At 36.3% G+C, this 6,204-nt stretch overlaps 1 long non-coding RNA gene across 1 annotated transcript; it reads left to right on the top strand.

Annotated features, from left to right (window-relative positions):
• Positions 1 to 2,042: 2,042 nt before the first annotated feature.
• LOC127862639 (uncharacterized) lies at positions 2,043 to 3,572 on the top strand. Its single transcript, XR_008040715.1, has 2 exons — positions 2,043 to 2,298; positions 3,344 to 3,572. It is a non-coding gene; the product is annotated as an uncharacterized LOC127862639 (long non-coding RNA).
• Positions 3,573 to 6,204: the final 2,632 nt, after the last annotated feature.

The following is a 6,204-nucleotide window of genomic DNA, read 5'->3' as shown; positions in this document are numbered from 1 at the left end:
AGGTTTTTAAAGAGTATAGCATTGCACTCCAAAAAGATTTAGTATATTGTAACCTAAAACTACTACTAAAGAGTGAATTTTACAAGCCAAATATTTTGCACGCACCGGAAAATTGCGCGGTAATCTACAGTCTACGTCTACAACCACAGGCAGCAGTATCATATAAAAAAAATTGCCCCCCCCCCCCCGGACCATACCCCCCCCCCCCCCCCGAGCATACCCCAGGGGTTCCAGATTGTTAAATGTACACCTATTGTGTATGGTTTGACTTTTCAACAACGAATATTGACAAAAATTCATAGTTTGAAAAAATAACACTCGTATAGGTATTATATATACACAAGGTATGAAACGCACTATATGCCTATTGCTGAAAGATTGTGGAACACTGGACGTGACCTTTTTCATCGAAAACACACATGTGCCCATGCAGTTGCCGACAAAATGCAACTGGATTCGTTAAAAGACAGTCAATGCAACGAGATTACACTACTAACCGATCACCTGCTCGGCTAATAACTTTAATATTCAATTAAATTCGACTTTCTCGCTACATGTCTGTGTTTTGCTGTCATATTTTGTCGATCGAATGCTCGGTTCTAAAACGCCATATCATTGGCCAACACAATGAGAACAACCAACCAGATGACGCGTTATAAAATTAAAATGGTGTACATGTGTAGATGAAACACCGAGTGACATATAGCGAGAAAGTCAAATTAAATTGAATATTAAAGTTATTAGCCGAGCAGGAGATCTGTTGGTTGTGTAATCACGTTGCTTTAAATGTCTTTTAACGAATCCAGTTGCATTTTGTCGGCAACTGCATGGGAACATGTATGTTTTCGATGAAAAAGGTCACGTCCAGTGTTCCACAATCTTTCAGCAATAGGCATATAGTGCGTTTCATACCTTGTGCACAGGCAGCAGTATCATAAAAAAAATTCCCCCCCCCCCCCCCCCGAGCTTACCCCAGGGGTTCCAGATTGTTAAATGTACACCTATTGTGTATGGTTTAACTTTCCAACAACGAATATTGACAAAAAATAACAGTTTTAAAAAATACCCCTCTTATAGGTATTATATATACACAAGGTATGAAACGCACTATATGCCTATTGCTGAAAGATTGTGGAACACTGGACGTGACCTTTTTCATCGAAAACATACATGTTCCCATGCAGTTGCCGACAAAATGCAACTGGATTCGTTAAAAGACATTTAAAGCAACGTGATTACACAACCAACAGATCTCCTGCTCGGCTAATAACTTTAATATTCAATTAAATTTGACTTTCTCGCTATATGTCACTCGGTGTTTCATCTACACATGTACACCATTTTAATTTTATAACGCGTCATCTGGTTGGTTGTTCTCATTGTGTTGGCCAATGATATGGCGTTTTAGAACCGAGCATTCGATCGACAAAATATGACAGCAAAACACAGACATGTAGCGAGAAAGTCGAATTTAATTGAATATTAAAGTTATTAGCCGAGCAGGTGATCGGTTAGTAGTGTAATCTCGTTGCATTGACTGTCTTTTAACGAATCCAGTTGCATTTTGTCGGCAACTGCATGGGCACATGTGTGTTTTCGATGAAAAAGGTCACGTCCAGTGTTCCACAATCTTTCAGCAATATAGGCATATAGTGCGTTTCATACCTTGTGTATATATAATACCTATACGAGTGTTATTTTTTCAAACTATGAATTTTTGTCAATATTCGTTGTTGAAAAGTCAAACCATACACAATAGGTGTACATTTAACAATCTGGAACCCCTGGGGTATGCTCGGGGGGGGGGGGTATGGTCCGGGGGGGGGGGGCAATTTTTTTTATATGATACTGCTGCCTGTGACCTTGTGTATATATAATACCTATAAGAGGGGTATTTTTTAAAACTGTTATTTTTTGTCAATATTCGTTGTTGGAAAGTTAAACCATACACAATAGGTGTACATTTAACAATCTGGAACCCCTGGGGTAAGCTCGGGGGGGGGGGGGGGAATTTTTTTTATGATACTGCTGCCTGTGTCTACAACATGGCAGACGACGCCGTAAGGAGTGTTTTGCATTCAATTGGTTTACATTCACTGTATCAAAATTTTATGAGTCAAAAAATAGATTCTATTGAGATTTGTAAATCGTTAGAAGATAACCAGTTAACAAATTTAGGTCTGGTGACCATTGGTGAAAGAATTAAGTTTAAAAATGCAGTGCAGCATTGGCAATCCATGCCCATCATGCCCATGGCTGAGAGCGATACGGCCGCATCTGGATCTAGGATCTCGACAGGTACACTTTTCTAATATATTTTATTAAATGTTTATTTGGTTATTCAGTACAGTGTCATTGTTTTTCCTGTCTGTCGTTAGCAAATCCACATGCCAATGCAAACCAATGAACAAGTCACAAGGCCATTTGAAGTCAAGTTAACAGCAAAATATAAATGTTTTTCCTTTGAAACTTTGATTTATTTTGTTAAACTGGACTATTTTAATCAAAATTATGGTTGTGCCATCTTAGATTTATATAGTTCAAATAATGATTAATTTACGATCGTTTTCCTATTGCAAATTGTTTTCCAAATTTTATTTCAGTTCTTCCTGTTTAATCTTTGCTAACACATGCAATTATCATTAGTTACATGTAAAGACCACCATTACCCCTTTAAAGTGTGCGAATTATGTCAGAATATCACTTTGTAGATCTTTAAAATAGATATTGTTAACAAAATACACATTGTTTTTGTTTCTTACTCTTAAATATAAAATTACTTCGGATGAAAAGATACTTATGTGCAGGATCTAATCTTTTGCTAAAATCAGTTAACAGCGTTTTTTTTCCCCAATTGGGAATTTTTGCGTCGTTAAATCTTCAAATTGGAAAAAAAACAAGTCGCAAAATCAATAAATTGGGAAAAAAATCGAGTTGCAAAATTGATGAATTGGGAATCGTTAAAATGCATTTTATCTATCATTAGGGGGTACATGTATATTCTGCATCACAAAGCATTTTAAGCTCTAGGTTTTAACAGAAAAACTACTAGTGATGATATTTTGACAATCATAACATGTCATGTGAAAATTGTTGTCGCGAAATGCGAGTAATTTACCAGACATCATGGTGGGGCTGATACTTGACTCCCTGACCTGTAGACTCCCTAGAGCATGGCAATGGGACTGATAAACTTGGGTTAATGGCTTTATTAATTAGTTCAAATGGGGTTAGATGTTTACATTTCCAAGCTCTCTCTTAATTGTAATCAGAGAACATGTCAATTCTGTATCTCTTTGATTTATGACAGACACCAGATACTTTAGAAATTCTTGGTTTTTAGGGATTTTAGAGTTAGTTGCAATAAGACCAGCAAGAAGTAAACATCAGTTGCAATAAGACCAGCAAGAAGTAAATATCAGTTGCAATAAGACCAGCAAGAAGTAAACATCAGTTGCATTTAGACCAGCAATAAGGAAAGAACTTAATATTAAGTGTTAAAGTAAAAATAGCTTATTTTGGAATATTATGAAACTTGTGGTTAAATAGAAAATAAAATATGATCAAGAATATTATCAAAGTGTTGTGTTGTAAATGAACTCAATGTGGTGATTTAATTGTATATAGTCCAAACATTTATAATAATAGAACACTTGGAAATCCTCACCACAATTGTGTAATTGCCACTTCAGTAGGAATGTGCCTGTCAATAGATTTTTTTTTAATGATTATCACTGGGGTTGCATAAAAAATGATATTAATAATTGTGTTTAAGCCCTTAAAAGTCTCACAAGCCCTGGAAATTAATTTTTGTGTTAACATTTTCAGTGATATCAATTAATAACAATTTAAAATAATAATAAGGAATTATCAAATTATATGTTTAATTCTAAACAGGTGATAATCAGATCAAAGTCAAACTAATCTCTCCTCACAGTGACACAGGCACAAAGTTACATTTAACTAAAAGCAATCGCTCAAACTCTATTAACAGCTGGTAATTGTTTCTTTCTTTAATCGTTTCCGGTAGTATTTGGCGTTAATTGACTCATTATGATGTCCAATTAAGATTTTTTTTGATGAAATTGCTGATAAAAATTAGTGTTGATAAAGTTATTTATGTAAGGAAGACTGATTTATGTAACGATGAAATTCTTTCACGGGAAAAAGATATTTTCAGCGAACATAAAAGGCACTGGCCATTGGGAAAGGCACTGAGGATCGTTGGGAACGGTAGATATGGAGATTGGGAAAAGTCCGGTGCTAAAATTGGGAAGCCTCCGGTAGGCTTTGGGAAAGGTACCGTTCCCCGGTACTAGTTAAAGAAGGAAAAAAAATGCTGGTTAACAAAAAGGACTACACAATTGAAATCTTTCTGAAATGTAAAATATTAATAAACACACATGGCAAAATAAAAAAAATCATCTTAAATCGACAGGATATTCTTGGCATATTAATTTCATCCAAATGCAATCCCATACCTGCCATATGTCCCGGATCGGAAATCTGGCAAATGTGTTGCACACAGTCCTTGTTTGAGTGTATACATGTACAGTGAATGTAAATCAGATCAGCACTGAACTACCTAATAGACAAAAAGCATAACCAGGGACGTATAGGCATAACCAATAAGGCGCATTTTGCTTGTTTTACAAAATTTTATCTGTAAAAGTATCGTTTACGGTAAAGATCACCTTATTTTACAACTACGCGCTACATAATTTTCATACAAAAGTAAAGATCTACTACAAAGTTTTTATGTGGCATTTGATACGCCCACGTGTTTCCTGCAGATCATGTGACCATGTACACAAAAGCAACTTCGCAACCTTTTTCTAACACCAACAACATGTGGCTTGTATCTAGTAATGAAAGTAGTAATGCTTAATTTGACGTTAATAGATCTAGTGTATTTCCGATAGGCGTTTGGACTTATTGTTTGTGTATTGATCTCATGGATGTTAATTTTTGTTTATTATAGGTAAGTTACATGTGAAATTTACCTAATTACATAGCTTGGATATCGCGAAAAAAATGCGTACCAAAAGTGCATATATCGTACATGTATGTCTATATATATCGCTATATGTATACATGTCCCGGTAATTTGAAGTCAAAGTCCCAGATTTGGTCTGAAAATTTATGGCAGGAATGCCAATCCTATGTATAGATAAACAAGTTATTTATAAACGACCAATGACGTAACACTATGCAGCTTTCAATAAACACAGTGCAATATGGCTACAATCGGAATCCAAACAGTGATAGTGTTTTCATATCTGGAATAGCATAACTTGTAAGTTTTGACTAATGCAATAGTTGTAATTCGGAACTCGGTCCAGTCTGGGTTTTTAGCTCCACTGGCCAGAGGCCAGCGGGGCTTATGTCATGGTCCTGTGTCCGTCGTGCGTGCGTCAGTGCGTGCGTGCGTTAACTTTTCCTTAAAACATCTCCTCCTAAAGTACTGGTCCAATTCTGATGAAATTTCTCAGGAATGTTCCTGGGATGAACCTCTTTCAAATTTGTTCAAATTATGCCCCTGGGGTCAAATTTGACCCTTCCCCGGGGGTCACAAAAATGAAAATTTGCTTATAGAAGGCCTATTTTGTGAAAACTTAAAAAATCTTTTCGTCCATAACCATTGGGCCTAGGGCTATCAAATTTGGTATGTAGAGACATCTAATAGTCCTCTACAAAAATTTCTTCAAATTATGCCCCTGGGGTCAAATTTGACCCTGCCCGGGGGTCACAAAATTAAACATATTCAAATTATGCCCCTGGGGTCAAATTTGACCCTGCCCGGGGGTCACAAAATTGAACATATGCAATTGCTTATATAAGGCCTATTTTGTGAAAACTTTCAAAACTTTCTCGGCCATAACCATTGGGCCTAGGGCTATCAAATTTGGTATGTAGAGACATCTAATAGTCCTCTACCTAAGTTCTTCAAATTATGCCCCTTGGGTCAAATTTGACCCTGCCCGGGGGGTCACAAAATTGAACATATGCTTATATAAGGCCAATTTTGTGAAAACTTTCAAAAACTTTATTGTCCATAACCATTGGGCCTAGGGCTATCAAATTTGGTATGTAGAGACATCTAATAGTCCTCTACCAAATTTCTTCAAATTATGCTACTGGGGTCAAATTTGACCCTGCCCCGGGGGTCACAAAATTGAACATATGCTTATATAAGGCCTATTT

This window comes from Dreissena polymorpha, chromosome 1 (genome assembly GCF_020536995.1).
Source record: "Dreissena polymorpha isolate Duluth1 chromosome 1, UMN_Dpol_1.0, whole genome shotgun sequence".
NCBI classification, from domain to species: Eukaryota; Metazoa; Mollusca; class Bivalvia; order Myida; family Dreissenidae; genus Dreissena; species Dreissena polymorpha.
This window is presented reverse-complemented; position numbering and strand designations above follow the sequence as displayed.